The sequence below is a fragment of the Tachypleus tridentatus genome, chromosome 4 (assembly GCF_004210375.1).
Source record: "Tachypleus tridentatus isolate NWPU-2018 chromosome 4, ASM421037v1, whole genome shotgun sequence".
Lineage (NCBI taxonomy): Eukaryota > Metazoa > Arthropoda > Merostomata > Xiphosura > Limulidae > Tachypleus > Tachypleus tridentatus.
Genome location: NC_134828.1, coordinates 27,196,159 through 27,213,606, shown reverse-complemented (window position 1 = coordinate 27,213,606; position 17,448 = coordinate 27,196,159). Strand labels below are relative to the sequence as shown.

The 17,448-nt window shown below is 31.7% G+C and overlaps 1 pseudogene across 1 annotated transcript in view; it reads left to right on the top strand.

The window, feature by feature from the left end:
• The window catches only part of LOC143248734 (twitchin-like), a 301,767-nt pseudogene that overhangs the window by 186,544 nt on the left and 97,775 nt on the right, over positions 1 to 17,448 (top strand). Inside the window, exons 75-81 of the transcript XR_013027162.1 lie at positions 1,263 to 1,541; positions 2,617 to 2,722; positions 5,581 to 5,786; positions 6,760 to 6,932; positions 7,308 to 7,437; positions 9,996 to 10,277; positions 11,928 to 12,035. The product of XR_013027162.1 is annotated as a twitchin-like (transcript). The remainder of the gene's footprint in view (positions 1 to 1,262; positions 1,542 to 2,616; positions 2,723 to 5,580; positions 5,787 to 6,759; positions 6,933 to 7,307; positions 7,438 to 9,995; positions 10,278 to 11,927; positions 12,036 to 17,448) is intronic.

Here is a 17,448-nt window from a genome sequence, read left to right as displayed (position 1 = left end):
ATACATCTCACCTAATGATGGTCAGTGCTTGATACTGTAAGTCAGATCTATGACAAGTAATACATCTCACCTGATGATGGTCAGTGCTTGCTACTGTAAGTCAGATCTATAACAAGTAATACATCTCACCTAATGATGGTCAGTGCTTGATACTGTAAGTCAGTTCTATGACAAGTAATACATCTCACCTAATGATGGTCAGTGCTTGATACTGTAAGTCAGTTCTATGACAAGTAATACATCTCACCTAATGATGGTCAGTGCTTGATACTGTAAGTCAGTTCTATGACAAGTAATACATCTCACCTAATGATGGTCAGTACTTGATACTGTAAGTTAGATCTATGACAAGTAATACATCTCACCTAATGATGGTCAGTGCTTGATACTGTAAGTTAGATCTATGACAAGTGATGCATCTTAACTAGTGATGGTTATATATTGATATTGTAAGCAAAATCTATGACAAATAATCCATCTTAACTAGTGATGGTTAAATATTGATACTGACTGATAGTGATGCATCTATGGTGGTTAAACATGTATTTTAGTTGAAATACAGTCAAGTAAAATCTTTGACAAGTAATCCACCTTATTTAGTGATGGTTAAACGTTGGTACTGTAAGTAAAATCTATAAATGATCCATTTTATCTAGTGGTGGATAAACTTTGATACTGTAAGTAAAATTTATAAGTAATTGGTGATGGTTAAACCTACAGTTTGGAAGTAAAATTTGAGAGGAATGATGATTGGTAAAGAATGATTCATCTTATATGATGGTTGGTAAAGAATGATTCATCTTGTATGGTGATAGGTAAAGAATGATTCATCTTATATGATGGTTGGTAAAGAATGATTCATCCTATATGATGATTGGTAAAGAATGATTCATCTTGTATGATGATTGGTAAAATGATATATGATGATTAAAGAATGATTCATCTTATATGATGATTGGTAAAGAATGATTCATCCTATATGATGATTGGTAAAGAATGATTCATCTTGTATGATGATAGGTAAAGAATGATTCATCTTATATGATGGTTGGTAAAGAATGATTCATCTTGTATGGTGATAGGTAAAGAATAATTGTGTAAGTGTAAAATATGATATGAATTATCCATAAGTTCTAAAAGTAACAGTCATATCTGAATTATTGTCTTAGTATATGTATATACAATCAAATATTTATTATTAAATATGATTTTCATTAATATAAAGAGTTTTAAATGTAGTATTTCTCTATTTTCTTATTTAGTGGCTCCAAAAATTTTAACTCCAATGACAGAAATGAAAATCAAAGTTGGTCGCACTCTCCATACTGAAGTAAAGTTTCTTGGCCAGCCAGCTCCTGAGGTTTTATGGATGCAAAATGGCAAGAAGCTGGTTTCTGATGAAAGAATTACAGTCTCTGCTTTTGATGACTATACTGTTGTCAATGTAGTAGACACTAGAAGATCAGATTCTGGGCCCTACACTCTGACTGTGACAAATGAAAGTGGTAAAGATAGTGGCACTTTGACTGTCATAGTTCTTGGTAAGTAGTGTGATGGTTCTTATTACTAGTTGGTATAGTGTTATGAAGTACTGCAGGTATAGATGTGATACTCTCATGGTTAGTGACTACTTATGTTGTGATGGTGGATCCATGAACTGTCAGTTCTTATTATATATTATAATAATTGTTACTAATAGTGAATTTAATTATTGTTCTTACTATTAATGGACTTAGTGTTACAAAGTAGTGCAGACATCAAAATTTGCTTAAGATGTATGGGTAACTCCCATGGTTTGTTGGTACTGTATGAACTGTCATAGTGCTGTTAATAAAATAATGTTGGATGGAGTTCTACATGAAATATAAGTGAAAGTGGTCACACAGCTCTACTACCTAGTGGACTCCAACTGTTCTAAACAAGTACAGACAAATAGACTCATGATCCTTTATAAAAGTCTAAATAAAGCAGAAAACATGAAACCCAAGGGCTTTCAGGTGGTACATTTTTTTCTTCCCTCAAGGATGACCCTTCCAGAAGTAGAAAACTACTACACTGACTTCATGATTTAGTGCTTCATACTGTAGTAGAGTCAACACTGTAAAAAGAAGAACCCTGATTATCTAGAGCTTAAAAACATACCCAGGAATGATGTGTGAAAATCTGATAAATATTTCATTTAAACTTTTGTGTTTTTATTAAATTTTATTGAAAGGTTCTTGAAATTAATATTAATGATGTAAAATATGTAAAAACTCTTATGTGTGTGTGTGTGCTTGTAAACTTATTGTTTGACTGTATTATTATTGTCCTATGGTGATACAGCTGTAACCCTTGTTATGTGTGTGTGTGTTCTTATAAACATATTGTTTGACTGTATTATTATTGTCCTATGGCGATACAGCTGTAACCCTTGTTATGTGTGTGTTCTTATAAATGTATCGTTTGACTGTATTATTATTGCCCCAAGGTAAGCAGGATGATTGAATACATTCTACTGTTGTTATGTGAAAGTAATCACACAAATATGTCTTCTCATCATATATCAAATTCATGACATGTCATCAGTTTGTCAACATGCTGTTGATAAATTGATGCTACTAACGTTTGTTACAGATAAACCTTCAGCTCCAGAAGGTCCATTAAATATTGAAGAAGTTAACAAGAGTCATGTGGTTTTATCATGGAAGCCACCTAAAGATAATGGAGGCACCGATTTGACGTGAGTATTAAGTAGAGATAATGAAGGCACTGATTTGACATGAATATTACTATAACTTAACCATGTTTTAAGCTTTTCTGTTTCAGTAGTTAATCTTAGCACTTAAATTACATCCATGTGCAAATTAATTGAAACAAGATGGAAAATTATGATTTTTTCAATTTTTTGCATTTTTTTTCTGAGAACCCAAAAATTACTCACAAATTAATGCATGACATGACCGCCTTTATTTTTCAGAAGATCATTAATCCGCTTTGTCATTGAGTCCACGAGTTGACTGAATTCTTTACTAATTTTTGGATTGTAGTACCATACCTCAATTATGGCCTCAATTAGCTTATCTTTGTAGTACAGTCTTTTTCCTGAAGTATTTCTTTACAAATCACCCAAAGATTTTCAATAGTATTTAATTCCAGAGAATTTCCAGGCCAGTCCAGCACCTTTATTTGCATTGTAGTCATAAAATTCTTCACAAGTTTTGATGTGTGGCATGGAGACAGATCTTGCTGAAAAATGCCAGATCCATCTGGAAATCTCTTTTTCAATTCTGGAATCACTCTTCTCTGCAAAACTCGCATCATACCTTCTACAATATGTAAGCCTCCGATGCCATAGTAGCTGAAACAGCCCCAAAACATCTTCAAGGGATGTTTTACCAACTGATTGATGTGAGATTCTCGAAGTTTCTCACCTGGAGATCTGCAAACATGCAGAGTTCTTTGACCCTGTACGAAGAAATGAGTCTTGTCACTCAATAACATCTTCCTCTGTTGTTCTTGCATCCAGTTCTTGTATTTCAAACTTTGTTGATACTGTTTTTTCTTCATTGAGTTTGTAAGAAGTTGTTTTTTGGCTGGTCTCCTTGCCCTTCGACCGACATCAAGAAGCCTACAACGAACCGTTGAAGGATGACTTTTATTCCTTTGACCTCCAAATCTCTTTTTATGGCATCACCTGTCTTTAATGGATCTTTCACACACTCCCTAACCACGTACGCGTTGTCTATTGGCGTTGCTTTCCTGTTTCGGCCACATCTTCCTTTACATTTCGGACTGATAGATCTGGTACTCACCTTGGCTTTGATCACTCGGCTGACAGTTGAAAAGCTAATACCAACAACGTCCGCGATTTTCCTGTAAGTCATGCTGGTGCATTCGTGCAGTGTCACAATCTTTGTACACTTTCTAGAAGTCACGTCCATTGTGTATGACGGCTGAAAGACGACTGATTAGCAGTAAAACAAATAGCCTCATTTTTTCATCATATATCCCAAAAATAGATCGACCGTACTGCAAAACACAGCTAATGATGCCATCTGTGTGATAAAATGACTATTAAAAGAAATCAGCAGGTCCAGCGAGCCTACACCGGCTGCCATGCTGAAAATATTGTAAAATGACCATTTGTTTCAATTAATTTGCACAAGGGTGTACACATACTATTAATACTTTTGCAGCTGGCTGATGCAGTTTACAAAAGTTGAGTAACTGTTGTTATTATTTTTAGTACTTTTTACAAGTCAGAGTCGTGGCTTTCAATGGTGCTGTAACTTCTGGTTGGAAGGCACCATTTTGCCAACTTATTTAAATCTATTCTATAGGGAGCCATAGTATAATCTGTAGATGTCACTTCTTGAAGCAAGATCAGTTATGTCCAGGATACTACATAATGTGGTAAGGAGTATATAGTAGATTATCTACTTCCATATAACACATATAATAGCAGACAGGTCAGAGATGTGATTAGTACATTGGGCTGTAAATAATCTATCATGGTTCACTTATGTATAAGTCCATCCTAGGAAGAAGTGGAGTGTTTTGCTGGTTACAGGCACTCTGTGGTTTAAGAATCACAGCTGACAGAGAAGGAGAGAAAGTTAAAGATTTTTCTAGATGTAAAGGAATGTTAGCTGAATTTTAGAGACAGTTTTTTACGTGATTACTGAAATACATTTCATCTCTATCCCTTTAGCCAGATTTTGCTTAAATCCTGGCATACACACTACCATATTTAATATAGAGGCTGCCATTTTTAACTGGACCCAGTCCTATGTTGGTATTACTACTATCCTCATTTGATATGGTTTTGGTTTAAGAGGGAAAATGTAGACTTCTACATGTTACACATATATGTGGGAAAAGTAAAAAGAAAATTGAGATTAGTGGTAAATGATGAAAAACATTGGTGTTTTGTAGTTCTTCAGGATTTATTTTTGTCATGTGTCTTTGTTTCAGAGTATATTGCCACAATAACGTAATAATGAATATCTTTTAAATGACTGATATAAATATAATTTTCACTAAATATTTGCATGCTGCTTCTCTATCCAATAATGAGCGATAGGTCTTGTCAACAGTAGCATGCATCATGCGTTGTGTGTGGTCGAGATTCTGATAAGTTCTACCTGGGTCCAGTGTGACTATGTGGTTAAGATGCTCATCTCACAGTTTATGAGTCATGAGTATGAATCTCTGTATGATCAAACATGCTCAACCTTTCAGTCGTGAGGCATTATAATGTGACTGTAAATCCCCTTATTCATTGTTAAAATAGTAGCTCAAGAGTTGGCCCTGGCTAGTGATGACTGTATGCCTTCCCTCCAGTCTTTCACTGCTAAATTAATGGTGGCTAGAACAGATAGCCCTTGTGTAGCTGTGCACGAAATTCAAAAACAAACAAACAAATGTATTTCCAACTGGAAACCTGTGTTACAAGTTATTTCAGTCTTATTAGACAGTTATCAGACTTCTGATTTAAAGAAATGTTAACTATCAGGAGAAGAATACTAGTATTAAGACAACATTGTTATTATTAAGTACATGAATCTGTGAAACCATTTTATTCAATTTTTATAACAGTGGCTACATTCTTGAGAAACGAGACAAGACCCATGAGGGAAGCTGGGTTCCTGCTGTGCTACATGTCTTACCCAGTACAACTACATGCACTGTTAGCAAGTTAATGGAAGGCATTGCATATGAATTCCGTGTCATGGCAGAAAATCCCCAGGGTGTATCAGAACCTTTAGTCACAGCTAAGCCTGTTGTTGCAAAAAGCCCTTATGGTAAAGTGTGCAAATTAAATATATCTGACTATATGTTAGTTTATTCAGGTTAGAAAAAGAAGTGCTTGTGTCAGTATGTTTTAGTTGATTACAAAAATGTGAATTACCTTTTCTTATATTTGTGTATGCGTATATATATAAAATTGTATAGGTTTAAAACATATTAATATGTTTATTAAAAGAAAGATAAATTTTAAAATATGAAGAAGAAATAATTTTACTTTATATATGTATGTAATTTTAGTTTCATCTTTTAATTCACTTTATGGGAAATACTATGCAAACGTTATTGCCATATATTTATAATACACTGTAATATTTTAGTTCCATATAGGCTTGTGAATTTCATATATTAAATTGTCTTTAAGTGTATACACATATGTTATTCCATTTTATGCATACATTTATTGAAGCTAGAACTTATACTACATTATTCCTGATGAAGTTGCAATGGTATATCTCTTAGTGGCTCAGTGGTATGTTTGCAGATTTACAGCACTAAAAATCAGGTTTTCAATACTTGTGATGGGTAGAACACAGGTATCCCATTGTGTACCTTTATGCATAACTACAAAGGAACAACAAACTGTATGGTGAAATGTTAATTGAAGGAAAAAATTTTTTTTATTATTATCTGGAGAGTAACTTTTTTCTAACATTGTTGTCAAAACATATAAATCCCTCTTGTATGCACTACAAATTAAAACAAGCAAACAACTGTTTAAATTGTCTTGACCTCTTGATTAATTTTTCTTGTAATGTCAGTTTGTCTCTCAATGAAATCTCAATGAGCTCTTTTCTCCTTTTAAAGTTTTTAAATTTCATAGACATTTACTGAGTTATATCATACAGTAGTGAATTAAATTTTGTATTATATTTGATTGATTTAAATCAGTAAATCATAAGTATAGTAAATGGTCACTTTTACGTCGTACATTTGATAAGAAAGGATAAATGAAACTGTCTTTCCTAGGTGTTCCAGGCACACCTGGTCAACCCCAACCAGTCGATCATGATCGAGACTTTATTAAAATCAAGTGGACTCCTCCAAGAACTGATGGTGGCTCGCCTATCCAAGGTTATGATGTGGAAAGAAGAGACACAAAGGCCACTCGTTGGACGCGCATAAATAAAATGCCAATTAGGGTTAGTATATTTATTGTTTTGCCATTCCTCTTTGTTATGCTGATGGGTATAGAATAATTTCTGTTGGTATTAATTGAAATGTAAGAATTATAGATAACAGATTTGTATTCACCTTTACTTTTTTTTAAGGATTACATGAAAACTAGACTTTTGTAATCAGTAGTGTTATATATGCTAATGTACCATTGTAAAGAAAAATTTTTCAGCTAGTTTTTAATTAGAAATTTTTTCAAAAGACAATCTCTACAAATTTGAAAACAGTCACTTGTTCCTTATATTATTAAAAACTGAAAGAAAAAATGTGAAAAGGCCCAAAGTTTTCACTTTGTATGTTTCTAAATTTTGTAATTTAAGATATTAAAATCTGTTATATAGGGAATAGAGTTTACTGACGACACAGTGACTGATGCACATCAGTATGAGTACAGAGTCATTGCAAGGAATGCAGCAGGCTGTAGTGAGCCAAGTCAGGCCTCAAAACCAATTGCTGCCAAACCAATGAAAGGTAATAAAATACACCAGGCTGATGTTGAAGGTTTTACACAATTTTCAACAACTCTTTAGCATTATGATTCACCATTGTGACTACAAATATGTGTGATTATTTTTAGTATAGAGTTACAATAACAACTTAATGTCATATATAAAAGCATATTGCCTGAGATAATTTAGATTGTAAATATTCTAAGATCCATGTTTTTATACGAAACATCACATGTACACTTATTTATATGGCGACAGTTACCTAATGGTAGGTTTAAAAAAATCTTGATAGATCACATAAAAAAAATTGAAACTTGGACCCTGTCTTGTGACATGAAACTACATTTGATTATTTTGTTAAAGGCTAAACTTGTAACAGTACACGTCTATTTAAAGAATGGTCAATAAATTATTTACATTTGCAGATGATTTTCACGTTTTAGGTAATTCAAGCTGTGAAGAGGATGCTGCTGATTTACAAAAGGATTTAGATCATTTATGGAGCTGGGCAAATTAAGTTTAATTATACTAAATGCAAGATAATGCATCTGGACTACCATAATTTGATTTATAAGCATAATTTGGATAGGAATAACCTTAACACTGTCATGCAAGAAAAAGACCTTGGTGTAGTTGTTGATTGGTCTCTAAAACTGCCCAAGCACTGTGCTGTTGTTATTGGTAGAGCAAATAAGATTTTAGGTTATATCTACATAAATATAGAATACAAGAGGTTATAATATAATTCTGTTGTATAGAACATTGGTTAAGGCACATTTGGAATATTGTGTTTAATCTTGGGCTTCTTACCTTTTAAGCAGACTTGATTGATGCAAAGGGTTCAGATGAGGGCTACTAAAATGGTGCCTGAGATGGAGAGGTTATACACGGAGAAATTGAAATATTTCTAATTGTTTTCTCATGAGAAAAAGAACAGTTAGAGTGGATCTGGTTGAGGTATTTAAGATTGTAAATGGAATTGATAGTGTTGTTGCCTCATATTTTGTCACAAGTAACATTGAGAATAGTAGGCCTAGGAGACACAAATATAAATTTTGGTATGGTAGGAGTCATCTTCAGCTAAGACAGTTTTATTTTTCTAACAGGATGGTTGGCCCTTGGAATGTGTTGCCTTTAGATGTTGCAGAGTCAGTAAATTTAAGTGTGTTTAAGAGAAAGCTTGATAAAAATATGAATGATAAAGGCTGGCCTTGAGATTTTTAAAAATTTATGTATTAATAGTTTTAATATAATTTATAGAACAGCTGAAATGAACAAAAGTTCCCATATTGTCCCAAAATGTTATGTTACTTGTATTTCATTGCTTTGTTGTTTTTTTTAACCATGTCTAACTAATATTCACATCATAAAAGTTGTCATACATGTTGTGAACATGCAGGTCACTTTACAGTATTGAATTACATAACATGTAGGCTGTTTTCAAGTGTATCTTATGAAATATCATTAGTATTATTGTTTTGTGTATCTTTATCTTACCTCATGAAAAACAAGAAATAAAGTACTTATGTGTGGATCTTTTTTTATGCCTTTGACTGTCAATGACACATAACCCTAATTTTTATACTAATGGTACTGGTGCACAAAATTGTTTTTATTTAATTAAATAATGCACCAAAGAAACAGAAATCATATTACAAAAGCAGACAATGTCATGTAAATAACAACAACATTTTACTCATTTTCTAACTGTGTGACAAGAGTCATTAAAACTTCATCTAAGCTTATTGATTGTTTTCTGTGGGAACCAAGCTTGAACCAAAAGTTAAATGGACAATTCTCTGTACAGAAAATAATATAATATACATAACATTTGATAGGTTAAGACCTTGGCTTTCTGTTGGTTATAAATAATATGATATTAAGCATGAGAGAGAACTATTGTCAATTGCTAAAGAGAGGATTTCAGAGGTATGCATGGCAAGAGAGGTCGAGTTTCTATTTAATTTCTGTGTACTTGGATGTATGGTATGTACATTAAAGAAGAGGGAATGTGCAGAGAAAAAATGTCACAATTCTCACACTAGGAGAAATTCAGGATTTTGTTTTTCATATTGCCTTATAAAATTAAGAACTTGTGTACTATTCAGATTTGGTTCAATAGTTGCATTTTTATGCTAGATTTATTTATATACCTTGATAACAAAGTAGCTTAATTAAATTTTGAACGTAATTCACTGAAACCTTGTAGCATGCAGAGAAGATGTTCATGGCAAAACATTTAAGTAGAGGTGACAGATTTCATGATGAGAAACCCACTTTCAGACTAATTTTAAGATGGCTTGAAATATTGTACTTCTATTTCTGTGTTAAACTGGTAATAACATTTTATTTACTACCTATCTCAGCTATTAATAGAGATAATATAGGTCTGACTTGTTTTAAGTGTTAAGAGTGTATATTTCTTTTTCTCAGTTCCCTTTCAGTCATACATTGTCTTTAATGTGTATTTCATAATGTTTTTTTATATAGTAGCAAAATAAAAAAAATCATTTAAACTTGTGATCCTAAATTTAATCTGTTCCTTAATCTGAATCAGAATACTCTTCTTCTGTGTCTTAGAAAAACCCAAACTGCATTTAGATAGTGGTCGTACAATTCGGGTCAGAGCTGGAGAACTGCTTAGTGTAAGCATACCCATGACTGGAGCTCCTGAACCAACTGTGAGCTGGAAAATTAATGACAAACAAGTACCAGTTACAAATCGCATCAAGTTAGAAAGTGCTGATGAAAATGTGAGCCTAACCATTCCTGTTTCCCAAAGAGGTGACAGCGGCAAGTACAGTATCACTGCCAAAAACTCGTATGGTGAGGACTCGGCAGATATAACTCTACTGGTATATGGTAAGTATTTTTTGCAGAAAATAGTGTTTGTTGAAACATATTCTAGAAGGTTGTGAAACTTCATCACAGGTTTAATGTTTCAAGTTTGTGTTCATGGAGAAGTGAATAGTATATCTGTAAAAAGTACATGTTTCTTATAAGAAATAGTAGTTCTGAGTGTGAATAAATGGATTTTTGATTAAATTTCCCATTATGAAGACTTATCTGTATTAAAAATCCTCCATATTGTGAATAATCTGGATTGTCAATGTCCAGGATAACAAAGTCTTACAGAATAGCTGAACAAAATGATAGAAGAGAAAAGATACTGAAAAATAAACAAAATCATAGCTAAAAATAGTACCAAATTGTTACCTTACATTCTTCTCTATATAAAGTTATAATAATAGTTATTTCTTACAATTTCATGTTTTTTCAAGTTATATGAACTAGTCTGTAAATCAACATATGAAACCCCATGTGGTTTAATAAGCCCTTGTTACTAAAGTACCTTCTGTCTGGTTTATATATAATTCTAACCCTGGGTCAGCATACTGAAACAGTCCACGATTCCTCCTGGAATATTATAGAACAGCTAACCTTTGGTACTCAGTTTTTATCCTTTTAAAACAATGTCAGTCCTGGGGCCTAATTTTAAAATCATTTGATTGTTGAATTTTGAGTGTTAATATGATTATTTATTGGTTCAAATGTATATATCCTCAGCTCAAATTTGAAATGGAGAACTAATTGTTTAACTCACTAGTCGCTTTTAACAACTTAAACCACCACTAATTCACTTGATGGAGCACTCACCTGGTATGTGGCATGTTTTGGGTTCAAATCAAAAGTGAGGAAATACATAATGTGAAAAGTGAAATGATTGGTAGAGAACTTATCTGGTGTATCACATGCCTTGGGCTCACATCAGGGGTGAGGAAATACATTATGTCAAAAATGAAATTATCAAGTTGGTATTCAGCTACTGGCTCTTTCACAGTCCTAAAATTATGTCCAAGGATGAGTTTTGCTTGTGAAAAGGGAAGTGTTCAAAAGTAGCTCAGTATAGCAACCACAGATGGGTTAACCTTTTATTTCAGTAATTAGAGCACTTACATGATATATGATAGGTTCAGGTTCAAACCTTAGAGAAGGAAATATATATCTTGAAAAACGAAATTACCTCTGCATATCACACACATTATTGTAAGATATACAGCTGGAGAAATTTCAAACTTTTACTCCTGTTTATCAACAAATTAATTTGTGACTGTTTTTCAATCACAATTTATGAATCTAATGTTAGATTAATGTTGTTGAAGTACATTTGAACTGTCTGGTGTGTTTTCTTAGTCAAATTAAAATTAATATTGAGTTATGAGAATATATATTTTTACTGTACTTGGAAATGAAAATATTATCATTCTTAATAGAACCTGACAACAGTTTTTTGCAGAAAGGAAGTTTTATTTTAAATCTGAAACTCATATTAACTGGTGCCTATGGATTTAGCTACCTTCATGTCTTGGTTCTTGTGTAAAATGTTTACTTTGAAACATTATTTATTTAGTTTATAGCATCTATTCACATTTTGTATCCTCATATTCACACTACTCAATATAAAGTGTTTTTAAGCATCTCTAATTTGCTTTTCTTTCTTTCTCAATTAAGACAAACCAAGTCCTCCACAAGAACCACTTGACTATCCTTTTACTACTAGCTCAACTGTAACTCTTCAGTGGAAAAAACCGGAAGATGATGGAGGTTCTGCAATCACAGGTAACTGTTGTACATGAATAGTTAGGGCAGTTTGTTATGTTTTAACTTGTACAGTTATTAGATGAAGGCCATTAGTCATCTAGGAAGTGTGTTGCAGCTGGTGATGGTATTTTATAAGCTATTAGTAGTCTAGATGTTTTGTGCAAGTGACTATAGAATTTTTACTTGTGGTTGTGACACTTGTAGGCCAGTAGTTAGCAGAGTACTTTGTATAAGTAACTGTGATGTCTCACATCTGATGATGATAATTGTAGGTTGTTAGTCATATAGATATTTTGTATAAGTAACTGTGAGGTGTGTCACATCTGATGATGATAGTTGTAGGTTGTTAGTCATATAGATATTTTGTATAAGTAACTGTGATGTGTGTCACATCTGATGATGATAGTTGTAGGTTGTTAGTCATATAGATATTTTGTATAAGTAACTGTGATGTGTGTCACATCTGATGATGATAGTTGTAGGTTGTTAGTCATATAGATATTTTGTATAAGTAACTGTGATGTGTGTCACATCTGGTGATGATAGTTGTAGGTTGTTAGTCATATAGATACTTTGTATAAGTAACTGTGATGTCTCACATCTGGTGGTGATAGTTGTAGGTTGTTAGTCATATAGATACTTTGTATAAGTAACTGTGATGTCTCACATCTGGTGATGATAGTTGTAGGTTGTTAGTCATATAGATATTTTGTATAAGTAACTGTGATGTGTGTCACATCTGGTGATGATAGTTGTAGGTTGTTAGTCATATAGATATTTTGTATAAGTAACTGTGATGTGTGTCACATCTGGTGATGATAGTTGTAGGTTGTTAGTCATATAGATACTTTGTATAAGTAACTGTGATGTCTCACATCTGGTGATGATAGATGTAGGTTGTTAGTCTTATAGATACTTTGTATAAGTAACTGTGATGTCTCACATCTGGTGATGATAATTGTAGGTTGTTAGTCATATAGATACTTTGTATAAGTAACTGTGATGTGTGTCACATCTGATGATGATAATTGTAGCTTGTTAGTCATATAGATACTTTGTATAAGTAACTGTGATGTGTGTCACATCTGGTGATGATAGTTGTAGGTTGTTAGTCATATAGATACTTTGTATAAGTAACTGTGATGTCTCACATCTGGTGATGATAGTTGTAGGTTGTTAGTCATATAGATATTTTGTATAAGTAACTGTGATGTGTGTCACATCTGGTGATGATAATTGTAGGTTGTTAGTCATATAGATATTTTGTATAAGTAACTGTGATGTGTGTCACATCTGGTGATGATAGTTGTAGGTTGTTAGTCATATAGATACTTTGTTTAAGTAACTGTGATCTGTGTCACATCTGATGATGATAGTTGTAGGTCGTTAGTCATATAGATACTTTGTATAAGTAACTGTGATGTGTGTCACATCTGATGATGATAGTTGTAGGTTGTTAGTCATATAGATATTTTGTATAAGTAACTGTGATGTGTGTCACATCTGGTGATGATAGTTGTAGGTTGTTAGTCATATAGATACTTTGTATAAGTAACTGTGATGTCTCACATCTGGTGATGATAGTTGTAGGTTGTTAGTCATATAGATACTTTGTATAAGTAACTGTGATGTCTCACATCTGGTGATGATAATTGTAGGTTGTTAGTCATATAGATACTTTGTATAAGTAACTGTGATGTGTGTCACATCTGATGATGATAATTGTAGGTTGTTAGTCATATAGATACTTTGTATAAGTAACTGTGATGTCTCACATCTGGTGATGATAGTTGTAGGTTGTTAGTCATATAGATATTTTGTATAAGTAACTGTGATGTGTGTCACATCTGGTGATGATAATTGTAGGTTGTTAGTCATATAGATATTTTGTATAAGTAACTGTGATGTGTGTCACATCTGGTGATGATAGTTGTAGGTTGTTAGTCATATAGATACTTTGTATAAGTAACTGTGATCTGTGTCACATCTGATGATGATAGTTGTAGGTCGTTAGTCATATAGATAATTTGTATAAGTAACTGTGATGTGTGTCACATCTGATGATGATAGTTGTAGGTTGTTAGTCATATAGATACTTTTTATAAGTAACTGTGATCTGTGTCACATCTGATGATGATAGTTGTAGGTCGTTAGTCATATAGATACTTTGTATAAGTAACTGTGATGTGTGTCACATCTGATGATGATAGTTGTAGGTTGTTAGTCATATAGATACTTTGTATAAGTAACTGTGATGTCTCACATCTGGTGCTGATAGTTGTAGGTTGTTAGTCTTATAGATACTTTGTATAAGTAACTGTGATGTCTCACATCTGGTGATGATAGTTGTAGGTTGTTAGTCATATAGATACTTTGTATAAGTAACTGTGATGTCTCACATCTGGTGATGATAATTGTAGGTTGTTAGTCATATAGATACTTTGTATAAGTAACTGTGATGTGTGTCACATCTGATAATGATAATTGTAGGTTGTTAGTCATATAGATACTTTGTATAAGTAACTGTGATGTGTGTCACATCTGGTGATGATAGTTGTAGGTTGTTAGTCATATAGATACTTTGTATAAGTAACTGTGATGTCTCACATCTGGTGATGATAGTTGTAGGTTGTTAGTCATATAGATATTTTGTATAAGTAACTGTGATGTGTGTCACATCTGGTGATGATAATTGGAGGTCGTTAGTCATATAGATATTTTGTATAAGTAACTGTGATGTGTGTCACATCTGGTGATGATAGTTGTAGGTTGTTAGTCATATAGATACTTTGTATAAGTAACTGTGATGTGTGTCACATCTGATGATGATAGTTGTAGGTTGTTAGTCATATAGATACTTTGTATAAGTAACTGTGAAGTTCCTTATTGTATATTTTCCTGCATTTTGAAATTTATTACATTTGATATGACACTTGTAGACTATTTTTCAATTATATATATAATTAACCAAAATAACACTAGTTTGCTTACATCATGAAGTGTTGTGTGTGTGGTGATAACACTTGAAACCCAATATTTATCTGTGTTCTTTATATAACAAAGTATGTGTAGTTTCATACTTTGGGAGTTATTTTGTGTTTGGTGATAACAGTTGTTGTTTAGTCAGTTGCTCTTAATAGCAGCTATTATTAATATAGAAGTATAATTATTTTAAAATATAAACATCAAGGAACAAAAAGGGTTATTATAGTTCTCAGTAAATCATTTTTCTTTCTTTTTCCCTCTTATTAGGTAGCATTTTGACCAGTTCCTTATGGATGTCATAAGCATATTTAATATTTGCTATTGCATGACTATATAAAAAGTAAAATGGTTTTCATATTCATAATACACTACTGGAAATGACAAGTCTTGTGGCAACAGTTATGCATAGCCTAGTGGGTTGGTCTGTTAACCTGTACGACTGAGGTTTGGGTTTACATTCTATTTCTTTAAGAAAAAGAGAAATATGATTTGCATTTGGGACTCTGAATGCATTTATAAATGTAATGGTAAAATCCCACTAATTGTTCTACTAAATGTAATCCAAATGTGTGTAGGAATTACACTTTCCCTCTAATCTGTCATTTCAAATCCAGGTACAGATATTGTAGACAGCCCTGTAGTAGCTCTCAAACAAACAAACAAAAAAAAACAACAACAACAACAAAGAAACAATACAGTCATTGTCTCTGGCTCATTTGAATAACTTGAATAAGGTGCAGGACAAAACCTGATTTAAAAGAGGCCCATTGTTGTAGCTTGTTCTTCCATGGTGATAATTAGAATTAACACAAACGAATTTATTTGTTTGTGTTTATACAGATATAAACACACACAATAGAGGAGAACGTTTTCAATGAAGTATTATAACATTATTGTAATAACTTTATTATAATATTATTTTCACTGGAGTTTAATTATCATCAATATTATTATTAATCCAGTGTAATGATCAGTTTTTTATTACTTTAGTGTAAAGATGATCAGAATTATTATTATTACAGTGTAAAGATGATCAGTATTATTATTATTACAGTGTAAAGATGATCAGTATTATTATTATTATTACAGTGTAAAGATGATCAGTGTTATTATTATTACAGTGTAATGATGATCAGTATTATTATTATTACAGTGTAAAGACGATCAGTATTATTATTATTATTACAGTGTAAAGATGATCAGTATTATTATTATTATTACAATGTAAAGATGATCAGTGTTATTATTATTACAGTGTAAAGATGATCAGTATTATTATTATTACAGTGTAAAGATGATCAGTATTATTATTATTACAGTGTAAAGATGATCAGTATTATTATTATTACAGTGTAAAGATGATCAGTATTATTATTATTATTACAGTGTAAAGATGATCAGTATTATTATTATTACAGTGTAAAGATGATCAGTATTATTATTATTACAGTGTAAAGATGATCAGTATTATTATTATTACAGTGTAAAGATGATCATTATTATTATTATTATTACAGTGTAAAGATGATCATTATTATTATTATTATTACAGTGTAAAGATGATCAGTATTATTATTATTACAGTGTAAAGATGATCAGTATTATTATTATTACAGTGTAAAGATGATCAGTATTGTTATTATTACAGTGTAAAGATGATCAGTATTATTATTATTACAGTGTGATGATGATCAGTGTTATTATTATTACAGTGTAAAGATGATCAGTATTATTATTATTATTACAGTGTAAAGATGATCAGTATTATTATTATTACAGTGTAAAGATGATCAGTATTATTATTATTACAGTGTAAAGATGATCAGTATTATTATTATTACAGTGTGATGATGATCAGTATTATTATTATTACAGTGTAAAGATGATCAGTATTATTATTATTACAGTGTAAAGATGATCAGTGTTATTATTATTACAGTGTAAAGATGATCAGTATTATTATTATTACAGTGTGATGATGATCAGTGTTATTATTATTACAGTGTAAAGATGATCAGTATTATTATTATTATTACAGTGTAAAGATGATCATTATTATTATTATTACAGTGTAAAGATGATCAGTATTGTTATTATTACAGTGTAAAGATGATCAGTATTATTATTATTACAGTGTAATGATGATCAGTATTATTATTATTACAGTGTAATGATGATCAGTATTATTATTATTACAGTGTGATGATGATCAGTATTATTATTATTACAGTGTAAAGATGATCAGTGTTATTATTATTACAGTGTAAAGATGATCAGTATTATTATTATTACAGTGTAATGATGATCAGTATTATTATTATTACAGTGTGATGATGATCAGTATTATTATTATTACAGTGTAAAGATGATCAGTGTTATTATTATTACAGTGTAAAGATGATCAGTATTATTATTATTACAGTGTGATGATGATCAGTGTTATTAT